Source organism: Monodelphis domestica, chromosome 2 (assembly GCF_027887165.1).
Source record: "Monodelphis domestica isolate mMonDom1 chromosome 2, mMonDom1.pri, whole genome shotgun sequence".
In the NCBI taxonomy this organism is placed as follows: domain Eukaryota; kingdom Metazoa; phylum Chordata; class Mammalia; order Didelphimorphia; family Didelphidae; genus Monodelphis; species Monodelphis domestica.
This window is the reverse complement of record NC_077228.1, coordinates 430,770,942-430,796,105: the sequence shown is the minus strand read 5'-3', so window position 1 is coordinate 430,796,105 and position 25,164 is coordinate 430,770,942. Positions and strand designations below refer to the sequence as shown.

The 25,164-nt window shown below is 38.9% G+C and overlaps 1 protein-coding gene across 2 annotated transcripts in view; it reads right to left on the bottom strand.

Moving 5' to 3' along the window:
• Positions 1-3,186: 3,186 nt before the first annotated feature.
• Positions 3,187-25,164, bottom strand: part of MTHFD1L (methylenetetrahydrofolate dehydrogenase (NADP+ dependent) 1 like) — a 293,067-nt gene continuing 271,089 nt past the window's right edge. The window contains exon 28 of one of the 2 annotated variants that reach the window (XM_007484726.3): positions 3,187-3,649. The gene's annotated coding sequence lies outside the window, so the exon portion shown is untranslated. Of the gene's footprint in view, positions 3,650-23,207; positions 23,396-25,164 lie in introns of those variants that run through there. The other variant, XM_007484725.2, reaches the window with a different exon arrangement.

Below are 25,164 nucleotides of genomic sequence, written 5' to 3'. Positions count from 1 at the left end.
TTTCTTCATGCCTTTTCAAAAGACCTTTGATAGCAGCTCATTCATACTGACAAGTTATTCTAGAAAGGTAAGGATATAGGTCATTTGAACCAAGTTGCTTAAAGTAAATGAAAACCAGTAGATCCTCTCTTACCTCATCTCCTCACTATTTTGGGGTTCATTTCCCTGTAAATTACTTTTGTCCTATCTCATCCATGCCAAGGATACTTCTTAATGGGAAGGAAGACAAAGCAACATAAGAATTGGGTGGTTTTGCCTTCTTAACATTGCTATCATTGTCTTCATTCTCCTAAACAGTGATTCTAATCTAGTAGGCAGCTAGGTGGTACAGTGGATAGAGCATTGAGTCCATAATCAGGAAGACTTGAGTTCGGATCTGGCCTTTGACACTTGACCCCGGGCAAGTCATTTTTGTTGTTGTTGTTTTATTAATTAATTAACTAATTTAGAATATTTTTCCGTGGTTATATGATTCATGATTTTCCCTTGCCTCTTCCCTCCTTGCTCCCCAAGCTGACAAGCAACTCCACTGGATTATACATGTATCATTGTTCAAAACCCATTTCCATATTATTCATATCTGCAATAGAGTGATCCTTTAAAGCCAAAACCCCATTCATATCCTCAATGAACCACATGATTGATCATATGTTTTTCTTTTGCATTTCTACTTCCTGGGGAAGTAATTTAACTTGAGTTTCCTTCATTGTAAGATGCTAATAGTTAATAGCACCAGTTTCCAGGGTACAGAGTAGGGCAGTAAGGTTGCACAGTGAATAGAATACTTTAGCCTGAAGTCAGAAAGATTTAGTTTCCTGATTTTAAATCTGGTCTCAGACACTTGCAAGGTATATAACCTTCTTTGCCTCACTTTCCTCAACTGCAAAATGAGCTGGAAAAGGACATGGAAAACCACTGTATCTTTTCCAAGAAAATCCCAAATGGGATCATGAAGAGAAGAACATGACTGAAACAACTAAATAACAACAATCTTTCTGCTGGATTCTTTTTACAGCCTTAAATCAGTTTTCTTCATCTTATCTAGTCTGTTCTTGGCTTGCGATGCAGACCCTGCCATCAGTCTCTGCTGTCTTGAGAAGATTTCTAGGAAACTGATGAAAAAAGTCCAAATCCTCGAGTTCTCTTAAATTCATAAGGCCCTCTTTTGGCCAAGGGTTGGTGGAAAGGAGACCTTGGCCAAAATTGAAGAGTTCTTTGTCAGCAATCTCTCTATTTCTTCTTTGCTATCAGACACTTTAATCTCTGGTTCCAATTAGATGGATGGTTTTATATAGTCTCCATATGCCGTAACCAAGTCCTTCAGCCAATCTGAAGACTTCCTATATTACCCAGGGAGGTGTCCAGGCTTTCTCCACACTTAATGAAGAATCCAGATGTGTTCTCATCTAATAAACGTGTCAGGGCATAGCATCTTGAAACTTACTTTAAATAGAATGGATTGATTTGGTAGCCTGGCACCTAGTAAACAGTTAATAAAGGGTAGATTAATTGATTGATTGGATTTACTAATTGCAATCTTATTAGTTTGCTGTGACCTCTTTGGGTTCTGCAGTTAAAGAAGAATTTAGAGAAATGTAGAAAACTTGAGCAGAGCCAAAAAATGTTGAAAAGATTGGAAAATGGAACTTACATTCAGTGTTGATTATCCATTGTAACAGGGTTGGGGATAATAAAAATAAGTGAAAACATAAACCTTGTTTTTGCCAAATAATTTGAGCAGATGCTTTTTCTCCAAGTGTGGGTGTACATAGAGAAAGGGAGCCAAGTTTTTGCCATGTGATTCAACTCACTTACCTAGAGGATTATAAAAAAGTAACCATAGAAATGATTTCCCAGGGGCTCATTGACTGACTAGAACATTAAAGTAGCGTTAAGGTACTAACCTAGTCCCTCCAGACCCTTTTGGAGAGGCAAAGCAACAGAATGTAGGAGGCAATCCCTATTCACCTTTTTAAAAATCTTCCTTCAATATGAAAACGAATTTTACAAAGGAAGTAAAAGACATTAGTCCCTGTCTCTCTCCTTAATAAATGTGCCAAGTTTCTGGCAAGGTCCTTGCTTAATTAATTCCTTTTCCTTTTGAAAATTACAGGTTAAACAAGGATTACAGGTCAGGAGCTCTCTCGTCAGCTCTCACTGACTTCCATGAAGTTAAGGGAATTGGTTTCATCTGTTTTTTTTTCCCCCCTGTTTTTAGCTCTTTACTGCTGCTATGAATGTTTTGTTGGATAAGGGACTTTCCTTTCTGCTTTTGACTTTTTTTGGGTTTTTGTCTAGTAGGGAAGGGCAATAAGCATTTATTAAGCACCTACTGTATGCCAGCACTTCTACAAATAGCACTCCTACAACACTATGAGGTAGGAGCTATTATAATTTTTATCCTCATCTTGCAGTTGGGGGAACTGAGGAAGACAAAATTAAATGACTTGCCTAGGGTTACCAAGCTAGTCAGTGTTTTGAGCTAAATTTGAACTGGGGTCTTCCTGATTTTAATCCTTTCATCTAGGGTATCACCTAGCTGCTTAATATTGATATTACCAAGAGTGGGTCAAAGGATATGAACATTTTGATCATTTAATTTGGGGTGGAGTGAGGGGGAGAGTTCCAAGAAGTTTTCCAGAATGATTGGATCAATTCAAAGCCCTACAAGCAGAGTATCAGTACACCTGTCTTTCTATAACCCATCCTGATTTGTCATCTTTGACAAAATTGTTCTCATGCAGTCTTTGCAAAAAAACACAGCATAGTCCCTAGTACATGGTAGGCACTATATATATGTGTGTGTATGCATATATGCTTATTCCCTTCCCCTTCCCTACCATTGTTTTCCTGAAGTCCTGGCTTCTTCAAAGGGGAAATTGTTCTATGATTAACTTGGATGGTAAAAGGAGAGGGAATGTTATTTGTCAAGAAAGGGATAGCTCTAAAGAACTGAGAGTCCTGTGTAATAGATGATATTGGAGGGTTTATTTGATGGATACTTGATAACTAATAGATCAGGCACCTATCTTTATTTTGTCTTAACCTCTTCCATCTAAACCTCCCTTCCTCCCTCTTCCAATCTCCCTTTCTCCCCTCTTCTTCCCTTCAGCTTCCATCCCCCTTCCTCTTCAGCCTCCTTCTAAGTCACTCAGGGTGGGCTATGATGTTTCAGAGGAAATACTCTTTTCTCTTCATCTCAAGTAAAGGTTTATTGTGGAAAACAGGAAAGATAGAGGATAAGGTAAGAGGGTTGGAGGTTTCCCTATTATCTACAGTAAGTCTTATATTGGAAGATATTGAGAGAAATGGCAATTTAGCCACTACCATGAAACAGAGCAAGCCAGAGAGAGATATATGGACTATTGTTCTTCTTCTTCTGTCTTCAAATCAGCCAGGCCACCTCCAGCTTGATTATCCCAAGTCCCAGAGATAAACCCAGCTTCTTCCTTCAAAGTCACCATCAGCCAAAAGTCCTCCAAATAGTCAGCAGTTGGCTCTTGCCTCCAACTGTTTCCTGGTCATATTCCACATGGAATTTTCCTTTGATTGACAGCTGATCAATCTCTAGCTTCTTGTCCTTTTGCATGCCTTATAATTTCTCTCCTCCACACGTGTCACATATAATGTGAATGGACATCTTCCTCCTCTGGAAAAAAAAAGAAATCTCTTTTCTTTAAATCAGTCAGACTACGAGTCAACAGTTATTAAGTGCCTGCTAAATGTCAGACAACCTACTAAGGCCTGGGGTTAAAAAGAAAGGCAAAAGAGAGTTCCCACTCTCAAGTAGCTTACAGACTAATTGTGTTGAGAACATGCAAAGAGCTATGAACAAATGAGCGACACATGAGATAAGTTGGAAATAATCCTTATAGGGAAGGTGCTAGAATTGGGGGGAATCAAGTAGAATTTTAGCTGGGACTGGAAGGAATGCAGAGAAATGGGTAGGTAGAGATGAGAAGGAAAAAACCCCTGAAAATGCCTGGAATGTAAAGGTGGAGGCCAATGTGGATGGACTGCATGCAGAGTGCAGAAATGTGTGGGGAAGGTGGGGGGAGACCAGGTCCCAGGAGGTTGGGGGAGAGGACGGGCATGGTCCAACCTGTACTTTAGGAAAATCAATTTGACAGCTGAGTGGAGGAAAGGCAGGAGTGGGGAGAGACTTGAAGGGGTTGAGACCAACCCAAAGGCTATTACATTAATCCATTTACCAACTACCAGCCTTGGACAGGCAATAGGACAGGGGCAGATTTTGAAATCCATAAAATGTTTATTACCAAAGGTCATATTAATTTGAAACTGTATAAATTTGACATTTCCTCTTCCTTCTGGAGTAGAAATACCTACATACTTGTGCATGTATATTTATATACTTACACACATATGTATGTGTCTTTGTGGGTATATTTTAGCAGTAGAACATGTAATTTGGGTTGGGAATCATTGTCAGGTCCTTCCAGACTGAAGGTCTAATCCTTTATTTTATTATCGTATTCTTTGATTTCAGTTTTCTTTTTTTCTCTTGGCCTCCAAGTGCTTATTAAGCCCTTCCTTTTTTCTTCCTCTTGTTTTTTTCCTTCTCTGTTTATAGCTTTGCTAAGCAAATCGTGTAGATATTGCCCTTGTGTTAGGCAGTGCTCACCACCTTACAGATTTAAATTCATATTTATGAGAGAATTCTCTGGTAAATCTTGCCTTGTTGCCTTCTACTTTGGGAGATATGGAAATTCTGAAGTCAATTTAGACCTTGATATTATTATTACCATGTTAAGAGAATCCCAAGTACTCAAAACCATGCTCTAACTGCATTTATCTGGAACAAAAACAAAAACATAAAACAATAAAAATATTCATTTGATGCTCTTTCTCAGCATAGCTCAAGAAGGAAGTTTTCCTCTTTTAGATTCTTTCCTACAAACAGAGGAAACCAGCTGTGTCTCTAGATTAGGAGTTTATAGAAGGGCACACTCTTGTCTACCTTGTGAATCAGGATAATAGCTAACATTGATGTAATTCTTTAAGGTTTGTAAAGTGCTTTACATGTTATCTCATTTGATTTTCACAACTGAGGTAAATATGATTATTCTCCCTATTTTGTAGATGAGGAAACTGAGGTCACACTTAATAGCCATAGTGATTAAGAATTTGAGGGGTAATTTGAACACAAGACTTATTTGATCATTTATTTATTCTCTGGTTTCCACACAGCTCAGTTTAATTTCTTATTGTATTTCATTTCTTTGGCAACATTATAGTAAATTGTATTTTGGAAAATATTTTAAATTATATAATTCCTGAATAAATTGTTTTCCAAAAATAACTTTTTGTTCCACAGACCCTGGCAGACCCTGATAGTCTATACAATTCTTCTGTACAGTCACTATGACATGTATCCCCAGGGCATCAGACATTGTCTCACAGGAACTTGATATTCAGCTCATCTGCAACCAGGTCTGACTCTCCGGGTTTGGGATCTCATGGAAAATGTAGTTTAGAATCAGATGGGCTTTCTCTTGTTGTAAGGGTTGCCCTCATTTGGCTAGTTACTAGTGATATATTAGATCCCAGGGACAGCCTTAGGCAAAATCGCAAAGTAGAAAAAGCTAATTAGCAATGAGCAATTTTCTTGTTTCTCCCTGCACACACACATACACACATGCACACATATGTAATACTTCAGACAACTATGTTATCTAAAGACTCCTTAGAAAATGTGTTTATTTGCCTGAGTCAATGGAAGAACATTGAATTTTAAATCAGAAGATACACATTAAAAGTTTGCACTAAGCAATTTAACCTTTTTGTGTCTCAGTTTCCTATATGAAAACCGAAAAGGTTGGACCTGGATGAATGCTAAAATCCATGATCACTTAATGCATTGCTGATGGAGTTGTGAATTGATCCAACCATTCTGGAGGGCACTAAAAGACTGCCCTTTGATCCAGCCATAGCACTGCTGGGTCTGTACCCCAAAGAGATAATAAAGAAAAAGACTTGTACAAGAATATTCATAGCTGCGCTCTTTGTGGTTCCCAAAAATTGGAAAATGAGGGGATGCCCTTCAATTGGGGAATGGCTGAACAAATTGTGGTACATGTTGGTGATGGAATACTATTGTGCTCAAAGGAATAATAAAGTGGAGGAATTCCATGGAGACTGGAACAACCTCCAGGAAGTGATGCAGAGCAAGAGGAGCAGAACCAGGAGAACATTGTACACAGAGACTGATACACTGTGGTATAATCGAATGTAATAGACTTTTCTACTATCAGCAATGCAATGACCCAGGACAATTCTGAAGGACTCATGAGAAAGAACACTATCCACACCCAGAGAAAGAACTGTGGGAGTAGAAACACAGAAGAAAAACAACTGCTTAATCACATGGGTCTATGGGGATATGATTGGGGATGTAAACTCTAAATGATTACCCTAGTCCAAATATCAATAATATGGAAATAGGTCTTGATTAGTGACACAGGTAAAAAACCCAGTGGAATTGCACATGGACTATGGGGGAAGAGGGGAGGGAGAAAGAAAATGAATCATGGAAACATGGAAAAATATTCTAAATTAATTAAATAAAAATTTTAAATTAAAAAAAAATAAGATCTATGATCCCATAAGCTCTATGGGGCTGAGGTAGGTCACTGATACATTTTCACCAGTTATCTGGATTATTCTAAATAGTAGCTCTCTTTGTGGTGGCAAAGAACTAGAAATTGAGGGAATGCCCATCACCTGGGAAATGGCTAAATAAATTGTGTCATATGATTGTGATAGAATACTATTATGCCATAATCAATGACAAGCACGTTAATTTTGGAAAAATAGGCAAAGACCTACAGAAAAACAAGACATAGTTTAGAGATGTAGGTATAGATATACACACATATATGTATCTTTTTGTCAAATGAATCCTTCTCTACTGCAGGTGGGAGGGAGGGGATTAACTGAGTATTTTAATGTAACAAATAAATTTAATGAATAAATGAATAAATGAAAATAAATGAATAATGAATAAATAACAAATAAATAATGAATAAATTTAAATTTAAAAAACCTAAACTAAGTAGTCATAAGTTTGATAAGGGGTAGAAAAATATTCAAATATTTGAGGGACTTGTTCAACCTTCCCTTGAAAGGTTGGTGCCCTGTAGAAGCAGCTTGCAGTAGGCATAGTGGTTTATTTCAAATTTTGTCATGACTGCACCACACTAGACACTCCAAGTATGTTTGTTCATGGAAGTGCATCTGTCTTCTAAGTAGCACTGCATCATATCTCTGCTGCAAACACTTAGGATTTGATTTTCAAAGGGTGAAAAGACTTCTGAAATTGTGTGGGATGGGGATGGAGAGGAATTGTTTTGAAGTATTTCCCATAGAACTGAATCTATGCTCCTTGGAGAGAGTCATGTATTCTGGTCCCTGGCTAAATGTGTAATGTGTAATAAGAGGCTCCCTTGCTCTAAATAAGATAATACATGGAAACCACTCAGCATAGTCTGGGCACATAGTAGAGTCTTAATAAATACTTGTTCCTTTCAGTGGCCACCTCCATCCCCATCCCCAACATGTGACAGCAAGCCTGTGGGGCTGTTTCAGTGAGAACTGATGACCAAACAAGGAAGAGCTAATTACTCTGCAAACTCAATTTAAGTCAAAAAATTTAAAGCACCTACTATGTGCCAGGCACTGTGCTAAGCCTTGGGGTTACAAAAAGAGTCAAATAATGGTCCCTTTCCTCAAAGAGCTCACAGTTTATTGGGGGTAGGGAGTGGGGAACAATATACAAACAAACATATACAAAACTAGCTCTATACAGGATAAATAGGAAATAATTAACAAAGGGAAGACCACTGAAATTAAGGATGGAAAAGAGATGGCTTCTGGTGTCTCCTGAGGTGGTCTCTTTTATCAGGACACAGTTAATACCAGCTTTCTTTTCTCTTGGACTTCTGAGGAGAGAGGAGATTTCTTTTTCTTCCTTCATCCTCATTCCCAGATAAAACAGCTACACCCAAATGACACCAGCAATATATGTTTGCCTCTGTGAGCCTGAGACGACATTTCAAGTCTATGACTCCCTCTTCTGCTTTGTGTTTTTTGACCCTGGGCACAGTTCATGCAACAGTGATCCTGAGACATAGATATTTCAGTCTGTATGTCTGCTTCATAAATTCAAGAGGTCCAGAGTTCTTGGCTACCCAGTAGTAAGTGTTTCATGCAACTATACCCTTTCTTTTTATTTTTTTCCCCATTTACATGTAAAAAATTTTTTTTACATTCTTTTCTAACATTTCAAGTGCCACATTCTGTCCTTCTCTCCCTCCACCCCCTTGCCCTTCACTGATACAGTAAACCATTTGGTATTGGTTTGTACACATGCTATTGTACAAAATGTTTTCCCATATTTGTCATGTTGTGGAAGAACACACACACACACTGTGGATGTGAAACCTCATTCTCCTTTTGATTCTGCAATACTTTATAAATATTCTATAATCCTGTTATACTCTATAACTATTCTGTTTAAACTTCTGACTCTATTCATTCTGGCCAATGAAACTATATATCTTTGACATTCTGTTTTGTTATGGTTCTGTGTTTCTTGACTGAAGCTACACCCTGGTTAATGCACAGGATTGATGTCATTTTCTAGGGCAAAAATGAGACTGGGCAGTATCCACAGGATGTTGGGACTGATGCACACCCTGCATGCACGATACAGGTTATATACCTTGAATTCATCACACTAGAACAAAAGTCTTGGATCAGGGGACCCATTCCAACAGGCAAGGGCAAACTACTCCAATTAAATCCCATTATATTTCTTAATCTCTAGTCCCTATTTTACTGGATCTCTTGCTCAAATTGTGCTATAAAAGGGGGTTGCTGGAGACCAGCCTGATTGAGAGACTGGATCCCTCTCTCAATAAACCTATTTTATTTTTTTGGTGCCTTGGCTAATAAATTTTCATCATAACACACATACATACACATACACACACACACTCTCTCTCCCATTCTGTCTCTCTCTCTTCCATTCTCTCTCTCTCTCTCTCTCTCTCTCTCTCTCTCTCTCTCTCTCTCTCTCTCTCTCTGTCTCTCTCTCTCTCTCTCTCTCTTTTGCAAAATCCATAAAGAAAATAAAGTGAAGAATGGTCTGCTTTTTGATCTGCATTCAGACTCTATTAGTTCTTTCTCTGGATGCAGATGTCATTTCTCATCATAATTCCATTGGGATTATCTTTTTGGTCATTGTTTTGCCAAGAAGAACTAAGTCATCCATGTGGTTCATCTTCCAGTATCCCAGTATTCCAGGGTAGAATGTCCTTCTGGTTCTGCTCATTTTATTCTGTATCGGTCCATGTAGGTCTTTCCAGGTTTTTCTGAAATCCATTTCTTATAGCACAATAGCATTGCATTACAACTATATTCCAAACTATACCCTTCTTGGAGGAAATGGCCCTTGTCAGAGAATGATTCATACCCTGGCTGTCTGGAAGGCTAGGAGTTGCCACTCAGATAATAGAATTTGAAGTGGAATTAATGGCTATCCACCAGTTCCACAAGAATCCCTGGGAGTGTATAATAGAAGTGATGGGTCATAGTTTATGTTTTAAGCAGCTGATAAATGTTTAACAACTAGCTATCAGGGGGGAAATGTAGGCTTGACGTACTTTTAAGTTTAATCTGCATTATTAAGATTTTTCTCAACACTTTAAGTCTAGACCATTATTAGAACAATAAATCAAACCCTGATTAGTAGCCTTTGCCAACTTCTGAGTTGTAAGTGTTTATGCTGAATATTGAACAATTATCTCTATGGGGCTGGTTTCAGCACACCCTTGGTTTTGAGTATATGTTAATGTATTTTTTAATCATTTATGTTATGATAGGATTATAAATAATTCTATGCCTAATATCTATTACTTTCTACCTTGGGTAACCTCCCTAAGAAGGGACCCTCTTAATCACTTTTGGAGAGACACTGGACATGAGCCATACCTAAACTTTTTTAGAGATTCTTTTCCGGTTGTCTATTATAAGATGGGGGTGTAATGAATCAGAGAGTTTAAGAATATATCTGAAATTCCTTGTCATCAAATTGTCCCAGGATTGAACCCAGGTCCATTTGAGCTCAATGCCAGAAACCCTTATGCAAAGGGGCATTCATGGACTATTATCTCTGCTCCCTCCATTATTATTATTAATCACATCTTGATGCCACTTTACATAAATTCCTTCTTTCATCCTTAAATAAACATGAAATAAATTTAACAAGGCCAATCTATGTTTTGTAAAGCAGACACTGCCATTACTAGAGTTTCTAAAATAAACCAGAGACAGAGGACAAAAGCCAGGGCACTGTCTTCTAAGCTGAGTTCATCTACAGTGTTGAAAAACATTGTTTACACTGACGTAATGTAAACAGCACTGAATTATTGAGCCAATATTACCTTCTTTGGGCCCAAATGTCCCAATCTGAAGAAATGGAGACTTATATAATAGCTGTCTTTCCTACTTCAGAGCATCATTGTAGTTAAAAGGTTGCACAACAACAACCTATAATCTTTCCTTGTTTTCCCTCTACTATTCTGTCTAGGTTGTTTTCAGTTTAGCCCTGTGGTTTTTCTGCAAACTTGCCAAATAAATAGGCCTTTGCTTTTTGCATGGACTAGTTCATTTAATTCTGTTGCAAAGCCCCAGCAATAGAGACAGACAACATGCACTTAGCAACATGCTTGTTAAATTGAATCAAATTGATTGAATGGCAGAATTCTCCCTTTCTATGCAGTTGGTTGACCAATTGACTGTCTTTTTCCTAGAGAAAAATGACTGACCCGTATAGCACACCAAGTAACACTTTGTTATAGTTGAACTTAGATTTTTCTCTGGTTGCTTTTTAGATATGTTCTTTCTCTCTCTCCAACTTGGTGATAAAACCCAAGGGGTTTGGAATGTTATCTTTTACTGATTTTGTATCTCATGCAGTACTGGGGTATCTAGTAGGTAATAAAATAAATTCTTGACTTGTAGTATTCTCTTCTTTTCTCTTCTCTTTTCTTCTCTTTTCTTTTATTTTCTGACCTGGAGCATTTTAAAAATAATCTCTGAGTAGGAGCAGGCATTACTGAAGCTACTATAAGGCACTATCACAGAAACAATGACAATATTTTCTTTTCTTTTTAATTTTTTAATCTCTTTTCACATGTTGATACAGTTTCTAATAATTGTTTTCTGATATTTTGTGATCTGTTTTTTCCCTTCTTCTCTCCCTTCCCATCCTGAAGATAGCAGGTAATATAGGCTGTACAAATGTCTTTTCAAATAAAACATATTTCCATGTTCATCATGTTGTGAAAGGAGACAGAAAAATTCAGAGGAAATAAAGTGAAGAATGCTGTGCTTCAGTCTGTATTCATTTTCTTTAACATAAGTGTTGTTAATAATTTATTGTTAGAAAAGCACTAGAAGATCAGATTTATGCCTTTTCAAAAAAAGAGAACAAAATGCCAGACCCAAATGTGACTCAGACACTTCTTAGTTGTGTGACCCTGGGCAAGTCACTTCATCACAATTGCCTAGCCCTTGCTGCTCTTCTGCCTTGGAACCAGCTCTTAATATTGATTCTAAGAGAGAAGATAAGGGCTTTTTTTAAACCTGTGCAGGTTCCTCCAAACTTAAGGACTTTTGAAAGTTGATGATGAGAAATAATTGGCCTACCCATTCAGTTTAAGAATTTATAGGTATAGGAGGCAGCTGGGTAGCTCAGTGGATTGAGAACCAGGCTTAGAGATGGGAGGTCCTGGGTTCAAATCTAGCCTCAGATACTTCCCATCTGTGTGACCCTGGGCAAGTCACTTAACCTCCATTGCCTAGCTCTTACCACTCTTCTGCCTTGGAACCATTATAAAATTGAGATAGCATCTACCCTCAAGGAGCCTACTTTCTAATAAGGAATTTTTTACAAATCAAAGACAATTTCTTTTTTTTTTACAAAAATACTGAATAGAAAAAATCAAAATAAAATAAATGGCCCATTTAAAAATCAAAGGCATTTTTTTTCTACAAAAATACAGAATAGAAAAAAATCAAAATAAAATAAATGGGGGCCCATCCTTTGATGTACTAGTAACAACATATAAATACTCTCTTAATTCATAAGGACTTTTGCACCAAATAAAGGATTAGGGGCAGAGTATTTCGTCTTCTGATTGGTGAGTGGACCAATACCCCCAAGGATGGGCAGATAGGAACAATTTGTTCCAATGGCCAAGAAGGCAGTTGAAGCAGACTTTGGGGAATTCTTAGAGCTTGGTCAGAGATCAAAGGCATCAAGGTCATCCACTGCATCCCAGATCCTCACTAGTCATCCAGACTTTTGTCTTGCTACTGGACTTGGATGACTCAGGAAAACAGAGTGAGACTGATGGCTTTGTGCAATTCTGCCTCACTAAATCCAAATCACTAAAATGCCAGTTCCAGCCAAGACCTCGCCTGGGGATGTCATTGATCCTTTTCAAAAAGGGCCAACGACGACTAGAGAAAATGGTGGTGTTGATTTGATTGGCTGGACTTTTTAACAGTCCCATAGAAGCTGCAGTTTGCACATTTTTATGGGTAGGAAGAGAGGGTGAGGAGGGAAAGGAGAGCTGCATTTTTCAAACTTGGTGAAGCAACGTAGGTCACAGGGGTAAAAATACCGGAGTTGTTTTCCTAGACACCCAGTACGTAGGAGACAGGATGATTAAACATGAACAAATCCTCCCTGGCATAGAGATATGGCTCTTTCCAAAGAAAACCGAGGGAATGGATTAATCTGGCTTCGTTGGAGAGGACAAGGAGTGATTGATTGATATGTTTAGCATTCTGCTCAAATAACAAGGTCACGGAGTGACTCGACATCCTGATGCCTCACCTCTTCTGGATAATAGCTCTTGGACAGCTGGATTGGCTGCAGATCTTTCCCTGGAGGATTAGCCAGCAGGAGGGAACAGTAAAAGGTCGAAGTGTGCCTACTTACCTCCAGCTAATGAATTAAACAGAACGAGTAGTCAGTCACCTGCTTCAGATAGGCTCCACTAAAACGAATAACTCAAGTCATTGCCCCGGGGTGGAACCATCTAGCTTCCAAGATCTGGGGATGGGGCACTGGATCATCCGTGGCATCAATCATGGGCTCGTAGGATTTAGAACTGGAAGGGAGTCTATGAGATCACCTATACCAGCCCCCTCAGTTAGAGGAACAAGGGAGAAGAAAAGACTGAGAGGGTCATAACTGTCCAAATGTTTGAAGGGTTGTCACATGTGCAAATGGAGCTAGAATTCCTCTGGCCCCCGAGGGCAGAATAGGAATAAAGATGGAAGTTGCAGAGAGTCAGATTTAGGCTTGGTATAAGGAGAAACATATAAACAGAGCTATTCCCAAAATGCATTGGGTTGCACCAAAATAATAGGTTTCACCTCAGGGGAATATTTCAAGCAAAGGTCAGATGAGCACTCATCAGGTAGGTCAAAAGGAGGATTCTTGCTCAGAGACTAGATGACCTCTGAAGTTTCAGTGGTTTTTGAAGATCGTGTTGGCAGTAAATGGCAGATGCAGGATTTAAACCCAGGAACTTTGACTGCACATCTTTTGCATACTTTTATCATATAAAGTAGCCAAGGAAATTGTGGATGGGCTTTTATTCTTTTCCCTCCTTCAGCAAAATATATTTTATTTTTAAAAGTTTTTACATTTTAGAGGGGATACTTTTTTTAATTGAAAGAAATTTATGTTTTAAACCCTTACTTCTGTCATAGTATCAGTTCTAAGATAGTAGAATGGCAAGGTCTAGGCCAGTGGTTCTCAACCTTTCTAAAGCAGTGACCCCGCAATACAGTTCCTCATGTTGCGGTGACCCCAAACCAAAAAATTATTTTGGTGGCTACTTCAAAACTGTAATTTTGCTACAGTTATGATTTGGAATATAAATACCTGATATGCATTATGTATTCTCATTGCTACAAATCAAACATAATTTAAACATAATCATTAATCACAAAAACAATATTTAATTATATGTTGAGAAATATTAATCCAGCAGGAGGCAGCCTGAGCGCTGGGGCAGGAGGTCCTCAGACGCTGCTTTCTTCTTCCTGTCTCTCCCTCCAGCTCCAGTTGAGGCTTCACTTTGCTGGGGTTACTTGGCTCTGTTATCTGTTCCAGGAGTTATCCTCTCCAGGACTCGTTCTTAACCCCTCCAGAGCCAGCACCTGGGTGATCTCTCTGGGTCTCTGAGTCTGGTCTCCAGGCAACAGGGTAAATCCATCGCCCCTCATAGGGGGAGGGCTGCTGATAGGTAGCTAATATTAGTACAATGTGCAGGCAGCAGGGTCCCCGTTCTTTCCGAGATCTTGCTGTAAAATAGCACAATTTCTCATTGGCTAAAGCCATGGGAAATATGTTATTTTCTGATGGCTTTAGGTGACCCCTGTATTTTGGTCATTTGACCCCCGCTGGGGTCGCGACCCACAGGTTAAGAACCACTGGTCTAGGCAATCAGGGTGAAGTGACTTGTGTGAACCCAGGTCCTCCTTACTCTAGACTGGTGCTCTATTCACTGTGCTACCTAACTGCCTCAGGATATCTTCTTTTAAATGACATTTATTCACTTCACTTCCATTGCCTAGCCCTTAGCACTCTTCTGCCTTTGAACCAATACCTCCTATTGATTCTAAGATGGAAGGTAAGGGTTAAAAAAAAAAGACATTTATTTCACAGCATAACAAAGGAAAAAGAAATGGGGGGGGGAGAGGGAGGGATCAATTGAGCAAAACCAAACAATTCATTGAGTTTGACAACATATTTTCTATTGCTTATCCATAGTCTCTCACCCTTACAAAGAAGAGAAAGTGATATATTTTTTCAACTGAAACCAAGCTTTGTTCTTATAATTATGCAGTGCTTAATTTCTTGTTTTTTTTCCTTTTCACATTTATATTATCAGCATTGTGTATATTATATTCCTGGTTCTGCTGACTTTGCTTCGTATCTATTTTTCTATGTTCCTCTGCTTCTCTGAATTTCTCATCTGTGTAATTTCTCATAGCCCAGTAATATTCCAGTGTGTTTAGTCATTCCCCGATAAAAGGTCATCAATTTTTTTCCAGTTAGTGGAGACCCTCAGTATTGCTGTACAAAAAGCATTGGCATATGGTACAGGGAAAACTTTCCTTCTTTCCGTGATCTCCTTGAGATATGTGGCTAGCAATGGCATCAGGCCAAAGAGCATGCATGTTGTAGTCCATCTTTTTAAAAGCATGACTCTGAATAGAACTTCCTTACTGAAAAGTCAAGCAGGGAGGTTTGAAAATCACATATTCTGACCTCCCTGCCTTATCTCTGACACGAGACTGAAAAGAACCCTGGAGCTCAGATCCTGTTTCTGTCACTTCCTGCCTGTGTGACCTTGGGCAAGTCACTGAATGATACCTAGTATTTAGTAGGAACTCTAAACTTTGCAGAACCCTTTACTAGCGCTGTTTCTTTTGAACGATCCTGGAAGGTAGATGAGATCATTACACCTAGCTGGTAAATATCCAAGGTCAGATTTCAGCTCTGGTCTGTCTGACTCCAGCATTCTGTCTGCTGTGACATCTAGGTATCTTTAGTGTCTCAGTTTCCCTTTATGTAAAATAATAGAGTGGACTTGCTGGCCTCTAAGATCTCCAGCAGCCCTCAGCACTGTCCCTTGATATGCCTCTGTATCTTAGAATGGACAAACAGGAAAGACGGGGAGGATTTTGAAATGTGAGCTCTCAGAGGCATCTAGATGGGTTCTCCCAGAGTTATCAGAATGTAGCTATTGTGAAATACAGCTGGCAGAGTTTCAGCTCTATAGGGTCTGTTTTTCCTGGGTATTTGCATTCCAGATTGAATATCTAACCTGTGAAGCAGACAGGAGGCAAATTCAATGGCTTCAAAGATCTGAGGTTTTCTCAGGCTGGATCCTTTTCTCCATGGATGCAGATCATTACCTCTCAAACGTGTAGTGGATGGATTTCAAGAGTTGTTATGGCCCCCAAATTCATCACCCTATGGCCAATGTGGTAATAGCATCTTTGACTTGGGTCCTTTAGTCCTCAGTTGATCAAGCAATAAGTTGGATAGCTACTTTGGGTCAGAAGGTAGTGGAGTCAAAGCCAGGGAGGGGGGAAGATCTGAGTTCAAATTCAAACTCAAGATATGTTCTAGTTATATGGTCCTAAGCAAGTCACTGAACCTCTGCTGAAGTTTTCTTATCTGTAAAATGGGAATAATGATAGCACCTATCTGAAAGGGTTTTTGTAAAGATCAAATGAGATACCAGTTTGTGATACCTAGGATGTACCACATAAAATGCTTATTCCCTCCTCCCTTTTTTTCCAGATGCAGTCCCTGACCTCAAGAATTTTCAGTTGGAGGAGATAGTAGGTAAATAAGAATATGAAATAAATAAAGATACATTTGAGATGAAGATCTGAATCTGAATCCAGTCTCAGACACTCACTAGTTGGGTGATACAAAGCAAAGTTATTTAATTTTGTCTGCCTCAGTTTCCTTATCTGTAAAATGAGCTGGAGAAAGAAATGGCAACCCACTCCAATGTCTTTGCCCATAAAACCCCAAATGGGGTCACCAAGAGTCAGACATGACTGAACAACAACAACATTTGAGATAGGGGAAAGCACTAGCTACTGGGGTGGGATATGAGGAAAGACTTTATTTTAAAGAGTTCACCCAAGCATTTTGGAGTTAATAAGGGATTCTAAGGCTCAGGAGTACATTTCAGGCTTGAGCGGGTGTAGGTGTGTTGTATATGTGACAACAAAAAGACCAGGTTGGTTGTACCAAGAATAATGTATGCTAAGGACTGGAAAAGCAGGCTCGTTCTCAAAGTCTTTGGTAGGATCAAGTAGAACTTTTATACTGCTGGGACAATCTTCCAGAACCCAGAGAGGCCCTGAAAGAAGGAAAAAAGGCTTTTTTTTTTTTTGCTTTAATGTTGCTTTTTCAGCATTAATGGTTGAGTGGGAATTGTGACAAAAATCTGAAGAGGACATTTCCAAGCTTCCAAATGACTGAAAATTTGCTATGATGACTGAATTTGAGTAATTGGATACATTCACTAGAAGGATGTCTTTATTCGTCTCCCACATTGTCTCCCAAATGATTAGATTGGAGTCCTTGGCACTCAGCTGATTTATCTAACTGATTGCAAATTGAGTATAAATACTTGGTTAAGCCAGTTTACAAACTACACAATCCCTTGGAGAAAATGACTTTCCAAATGGTCTCCACTGAAAATAGCCTCTTGGTAGGTCCCAATATGTGCATAATTTTCATTGGCTTTCCACACTTCAGCCTAATGGGAACAGAGAGCTCCCATCCCTTCATGTACTCCCGAAGACTGTCTTGACAATTAGCACTGGCAAATCCCAGCACCCTTGAGCCCATGCAGACTTGCTTTGCTTCAACAAATGCAATAAACCAAACTAAAACGAATACTACCAGTTCTCAGGGTTGTTGTTGTTTTTTTTTAAGAAAATGCTAATCCATGAGATTTCCCGGGACTGAACCCCACAGCCAATGAGGCCAAGTAGACACCAAGCTCTCAAGAATTCATTAATTTCCTTCAGTGGTGAAGCAAATTATATTTTTACAGTTGAAATTTACTAATTGCAAAGCTCAGAGGATTTAAAAAATCAGTTCACCTGTTCTCCAAAGCTATCTCTTAATCCATGAGCTAGAGTAACAATTGTACTGCCTAGGAATATTCCATATTAAGATGCTTTGACCACTCAGTTCAGGCTGAGGTGTCTGATCCAAAATATACTAGAGACTAGACAAGGGAACCTGAGACCATGGGTGTGGAAGACAGTATTAGGATCCAGAGAACTGGATTCAAAGACTGACTGCCACTTGCTACTTGGGTGCCAGAGGTAAGTCACTTAATTTTGTTAAGCCTCAGTTTACTTATCTGTAAAATGAGAAGATTGAACAAGATGGCTTATAAGGTTTCTTTTAGTTCTGAATAATCTGAGATCCTATAACTTGCTGGGTTCAGAGCATGGTTCTCTCTATATTTTTAGTATAAAAAGGAAATTCATCGGTATCAGAAAATATATACACTTTTGTATACACTACTGCAACATTTTTTCTGGTTATATTGAAATATGTGAGGCTAGTCTGTCAAGATTTTTCTTTTTGAGAGTGCATGAATGCCCTTTGATCCAGCAATACCACAGGTTGTACCCCAAAGAGAAAAAAAAATGGGGATGGACCTATTTGTACAAAAATATTTATAGCTGCACTTTTTGTGGTGGCAAAAAATTGGAAAATGAGGGGGTGTCCCTCAATTGGGGAATGGCTGGACAAATTGTGGTACATGTTGGTGATGGAATACTATTGTGCTAAAAGGACCAATAATCTTTAAGAACTGGAAAGACTTACATGAGCTGATGTGAAACAATTGAGCAGAACCAGGAGAACATTGTAAACAGAAACTGAAACATTGTGGGACAATCAAATGTGCTTAACTTTTCTACTAAAAGCAATGCAATCATCCAAGACAATTCTGTGGGACTTGGGAGAAAGAATGTTCTCCACATCTAGAGAAAGAACTATCGGGGTAGAAATCCAGAAGAAAACATGTGATATACAAAACACTTGTATATTGGGGATATGATTTGGGATTTGGATTTTAAAAGATTACTTTTTCACAAAAATAAATAATATGGAAATGGGTACAAGTGATAATACATATATAACCAAGTGGAATTGCTTGTCAGCTTGGGGAGGCAGGAGGAAAGAAGGGAGGGAGAGAATAAGAATCATGTAGCCATGGAAAAAATATTTTAAAAAATTAAAAAATAAAATATTTTAAAAAAGATTTTTCTTTTTGGATCCTGACTTCGATTCCTGGTTTCTTTTTTCAAACAAGTGCTTATTTAAAATTGAATTCAACAAATATTTCTTAAGGGCCATACATGTAAGACACTGGATTCCTCTGGAAATAAAGACAAAAGCACTACAAAAAAAAATCAAAAAGCCTACAGGGAAGAGGTTTTTCACAGTGCATAAGATTTTGGGTATTATCCTCATTTTTGTTGTTCAGTTGTTTCAATAATGTCTGACTCTTTCTGACCCCATCTGGGGTTTTCTTGGCAAAAATGCTAAAGTGGTTTTCCATTCCATCTTCAGCTCATTTTTCAGATAGGAAACTGAGACAAACAGGGTTAAATGACTTTCCTTGGGTGACACAGCTCATAAATATCAGGCCATATTTGAACTTGGGATGATGAGTCTCCCTGACTTCAGACCCAGCGTTCTATCCACTGTACCACCTGGCTGTCCTAGTACCTAAGATCTCAATGATATAGGGAAATCTGAGGGAAGGAAACTTCTGGCCAAGTTAGTTTCAGCTTTCCTATAACTTAAAATTTTAGTTGCCCAGAGTATTGAAAGGTTTAATGCCATCAAGGGGTTTTGAACCTAGGTCTTTCTCACACCGAAGTTCTCTATCCACTTTTGCCACAGATTCTTCCTTTTACCTGGGGTCTCTGATTTTTATTTTTTAAAAATATTTTTGATAACTATTTTGATAGAACTAATTTTCTTTATAATCCTATGTATTTTATGTCATTCTTTTAAAATTTTCACTTCAAGATTGGACCAATAGGCTTCACTAGACTGCTGAAAGGGTCTATGACCCAAAAAAGGTTGAGAAACTGTGCTATGTAGAGTACCAGAAATGGACAAGGATTGGACCTACAATTTCCCTGGATGGGAAGCTCTCTGTTAGAGAAACTGCCCCTACCAGTGCAAGTCAGTCGGTACCATCTCATAGAGAGTGGCCCAGATTATAGAGTAAATTGTCTGGCCCATGGTCACTTAGTCAATTTATGTCAAAGCTAAGACTTCACTCTAGTTCTTTTTGGGGTTCCCAGACCACCTCTGTATCCTGTATGATTCTATCCACAGCCTCTCTCACAATGAACCTATGTAAGTGAATACAAGATAATTGGAGAAGGAAGAGAAGGCTACTCAAGAAGGATTTCCCATTGGAGACAAGTCTTAAAAGACACTGGTGACTCAACAAGTCAAGGATGAGAGGTAGAACATTGAGGATGTCACCTCTACATGTTAATGATTAAAATTCTCTGGAGATGTGATATTAATTTATAATTATTTATTAAATAGTGAAAAGCAGATCAGAGAAAGAACAAGGACATAATCATAGACATGACTGATTGCCTAGCTAACTCAAGCTTGCTACTCACCTTGTGTCTCCATTCGTTCCTGCTGCTTGACCAGGAAAAAAGGAGACCCTTGAACTTCCTAGATCCATAATTTATGCCCACCATGACAACCACTTTTTCTGGGTCACCCTGATTGGCCTCAGTTCTGGTTAGAGGCCAGTCTTCCAGATGCCAGGAATCATGTGGGACAAGACAAACATCTTCCAAGAAACCAGGGAGCCTAGGGTTGGGGAGGGGGTGGTTCTGGTGCCCTCCCACAGCACACATGCATCCCCTTTATCCAGATAAGCCTCAAATCTTGTTTTTAATCCAATCAAAGGGTAGGGGCTTAATGGAAACCCATTTCACCAGAGAAACACCCCAAGATTGATCTTAGGGTACCAAGAAAAGGGGTGAAAACTGGTGTTCAATTCTCACATTCAGAAGCATAGAGACTGAAAATGGGATGATTTTTGGAACCAGTAAGTCCCGTTGGACTGGAATGTAAGTAGAGTAATATGAATTAAGTCCAGAAAGGTAGATTGGAGCCCAATTTTGGGAGACTTTAAATGCCAGGCAGATGAGAGAAAAAGAGAGATGAGCAGCAATAAAGGTTAATTTGAGTGGTTCTTATAATAATATAGTTAGGATTAGGCCAAATTGTAAAGGGCTTTAAATGCTAAACAAAAGAATTTGCTCTTTTAGGTAATCCTCTTGAGTGCCCTTCTCTTCTTCCTCCTATTATCTTCTATTCCCTTGCATATCTTCTGTTTTAGTATCAATTCTAAGAAGAGTGACAAGACCCAGGCAAATGGGGTTAAATGACTTCCCAGCTAGGAAGAAGTATCTCTGGTTAGATTTGAACCCCTGTCCTCTTGACTCCAAGCCAGGTGCTTTATCCACTGGGCTATCTTGCTGCTCCACCAGTGGGACTTATTGAGCAGGAAAATGGAGATGACCAGAACTGTATTTTTGGAAAAATCTGTTTGGCAGCTGTATGAAAAATGGATGGGAGAAGTTGGAAAATTGAGACAGAGGAAAGTAGGAGACTGTTGGCACAATCCAGGTGAGCCATCAGGGTCTGGATAAGGGTAGTGACTGGACTATTTAAGGAAGGAGAAGGGGATCAGTGGAAGATACTTACCGGAATAGAAATGACAAGATTTTTATTTTTTATTTTTTACCATTTACATGTAATAAGTGTCCATACAAGTTTTCCTAAGTTATATGATCAAACTTATCTCCCTTCTCCCTCCCAGTGCTGGTAGATGATTCAATCTGGGTTATATCATGTTATTGTGCAAAACATTTCCATATTGTTCATTTTTGTGAGTAATCTTATAAAATCACCCCCCCCCCCAAAAAACCCCCTCAAGTAAATAATTGAAAAATTGTATGCTTTCATCAGCATTCTGACTCCAACAGGTGTTTCTCTGGAGCTGGATAGCTTTCTTTGACATACATCCTTCAGAATTGTCCTGGATTATTGTTTTGCTGATAATAACTCAGTCTATCACAGTTGATCATTCCACAATAGTGCTTTTACTGTGTTTAATGTTCTGGTTCTGCGTATTTCACTCTACATCAGTTCACATAGGTCTATCTAACTGGTTCTCTCTGAAATCATCCTGTTCATCATTCCCTACTGTACAATAGCATTCCATCACCGTCACATATGACAGTTTGTTCAGTCATTCTTCAACTGATGGACATCCCTTTAATTTCCAATTCTTTGCCACCACAAAAAGAGCAGCTATAAATATTTTTGCACACTGGGTCCTTCCCCCAACCCCCTCTACCCCACCCCAACTTTTTAAAAAAATCTCTCCAGGATACAGACCAAGTGGTGGTATTACTGGATCAAAGGATATTCGTTTTCTCATAGCCCTTTGGGCATAATTCCAAATCCTCCAGAATGGTTGATCAATTCACAACTCTACCAGCAATGCATTAGTGTCCCAATTTTGCATTATTCCCTACATTTATCACTTTTTTTTAAACCCTTACCTTTTGTCTTGAAATCAATACTGTGTATTAGTTACAAGACAGAAGAGTGGTAAGGGCTAGGCAATGGGGGTTAAGTGACTTGCCCAGGGTCATACAGCTGGGAAGTGTCTGTGGCCAAATTTGAACCTAGGACCTCCAGTTTCTAGTCCTGACTCTCAATCCACTGAGCTACCCAGCTGTCCCCAATATTTATCACTTTCCTTTACTGTCATACTGGTCAATCTGATAGGTGAGAGACGATACCTCAGAGCTGTTTTATTTTTAGTTATTTATAAAAGTTTTGGACATTTTTATTTAATTAATTTAGGATATTTTCCCATGGTTACAAGATTCTTGTTTTATTTTTATTTATTTATTAAAGTTTTGGAAATTTGGTATACATTGGACCTTTCTGTCTTGGCTTCTTGGGGTATATACCAAGCAGGGAGATCTTTGGGTCAAAGCAGATGCTATGTTTAAAAGATTTAACTTTACTTGCTGGAATTTGACTAAAACTGGAATCTGGGCATTAGGCAAATTTGTCAACTTGACATGTCCTTCTGCAGATGAGAAACTTCACAAGCATTCCTCCTAGATATAATCAGCCTTCAGCAAGCAAAGGATGCTTCTAACAAGACCCAGGAGCCTACTGCCTCCATTGGCACATCTTCACTAGAAAGTGTGTTGCATTTAGAGCCACGGGATGAGTCTGAGTTCCTGCTCTTGGTGCTTATTGTGTAAACATGGAGAAGTCACTTGGGCTTCAGTCTCCTCATTTGTTGGGTAAGGGAATTGGGCCAGAATGTCTCTATATCTTAATGAGATAATATGTGTGAATTATTTGTTATATAACCACAGTTAAGTCATTCTATGAGCCTCAGTTTCTGTCTCTGTAAAATGGGGGTAACAGTACTATAGCACTAAGAGAGGACTATCAAGAATGAAAAGTGGGCTAATCTTTAGGTACTTTATTCTATTCAGGTTGGAAGTGGTTATGTTTATTGAGCAACATGGTGGTTCCATAGGAAAAAAAGTCAGAAGAGTTTGGTTCAAATCTTAGTTTTCAACTATTTGAGCCATGTTACCTTTGGCAAGTCATTGAACATCTCTCAATGTTCTCAGTGGGTCTCAGTTTCCTCATCTGTAAAATAAGAAAAGAAGACAGGTTTGTTGATTTCGGAGATGCCTTCTTGGTCTAAATCAATGGTCATGATTCTTCTAGGTCAAATGAAATAATGTATTTATTTTTTTTTCTTTTAAGTCCTCACCTGTTTTAGAACCAATACTATGTTTTGGTTTCAAGGCAGAAGAGTGGTAAGGGCTAGGCAATGGGGGTCAAGTGACCTGCCCAGGGTCACACAACTGGAAGTGTCTGAAGCCAGATTTGATCCTAGGACTGCCTATCTCTAGGCCTGCCTCTCAATCCACTGAGCCACCCAGCTGTCTCACTATGTAAAATTCTTTGTAAACCATAAGGTGATATATATCAACTTTTGTTATTGTAAGCCCCCTCCCAAAGGCCTAACATCATTGTGGTGGTAGAGGATATTCTTACTTAGGTGGTCCACTTGTGCTGTTTTTCCCACTGTGATTGAGGCTGCCCTGTCATTCCTGAAAGAAATGTTCCAGTTCTTCACTACCCCAGTGCATTTCCCCTTCAGTTGAATTTGTCTCTGATTTATAGGCTGGACTGTTTGTAACTTTTTAGATAAAGATTGATCATCCCAGGCCATATTTCCCCCTGCCTATGGACATTTAAAGTTTAGATCCTTAAGCAGTGCCTCAGATGTTATACCTCCTACTATCAAAGTGGTCAATTGCTTAATTTATCCTCCCACCAAAAGTGGAATTTTGTTAGAATGATTGAATTAATTTATTTATTCAAAATGTAGGGTTCTTACATAAATTATGATATTCACCTATAGTTCTTTCCTTTATTGTTTCCACTGACTTAAAATTTATTCTATTCTCTTGACTTCTTAGAGGAGCTTGAGATTGCCCGTGATGATTTATGATGTACCTACTGGCTCGCCAAACCTGTACCAGGACTGACCACAATCACATCTCCAAGTAATCCTTGGTATAGGACATCTGGTCTGACTTGGCAGCTACATAAGCTAAACTCTAAATTGTAGGGGCCCACAGACTAAGAATTATTTGTATATACTTAAATACAATAAAATGATTTTCAAATGTAAAAGCCATTCTAAGCTCATGGGCCCTACAGGCCTATTGTGATGAGGAGACTGCTCTAGAAAACTGATACACTCCTTGTGGAAACTTTTTTTTTTTTAAACCCAATACTGCATATTGGTTCCAAGGCAGAAGAGTGGTAAGGGCTAGGCAATGGGGGTCAAGTGACTTGCCCAAGGTCACACAGCTAGGAAGTATCTGAGGCTAGATTTGAACCCAGGACCTCCCATCACTAGGCCTGGTCTTCACCTGACTGACCTACCTAGTTGCCTGCCAATCTTTTGATTTTAAAGTAAAAAATTCTTAGAACTGAAGTTCTAGACTTTGTGGAGTCTTTCCTCCTTTTGTCTACCATGTTAGGAGACCCTGCATGTGCATTGTACACCATTCTAAATGCCACTTGATTACTCCTGGTATCCAGAAGACCCACCTCTTGATCTGACTGAGGTCTGAGTCAACCAATCCAAGAGACTTGGGAAAGGGACTTCATAAAGAGAGTAAATTGGTGGAGGGGACAGGAAGTTGCTTTCTTCCTTTGGAACCATGAACTTAGATGGCACAAAGTCTGGTTTGGGGCCAATTTTGCCTACTTTCAGAGGTGGTAGAAGGAGCTAGCCAGTCTCACATGGTTTGTGCTTCTTTCTTTCTTTCTTTCTTTCTTTCTTTCTTTCTTTCTTTCTTTCTTTCTTTCTTTCTTTCTTTCTTTCTTTCTTTCTT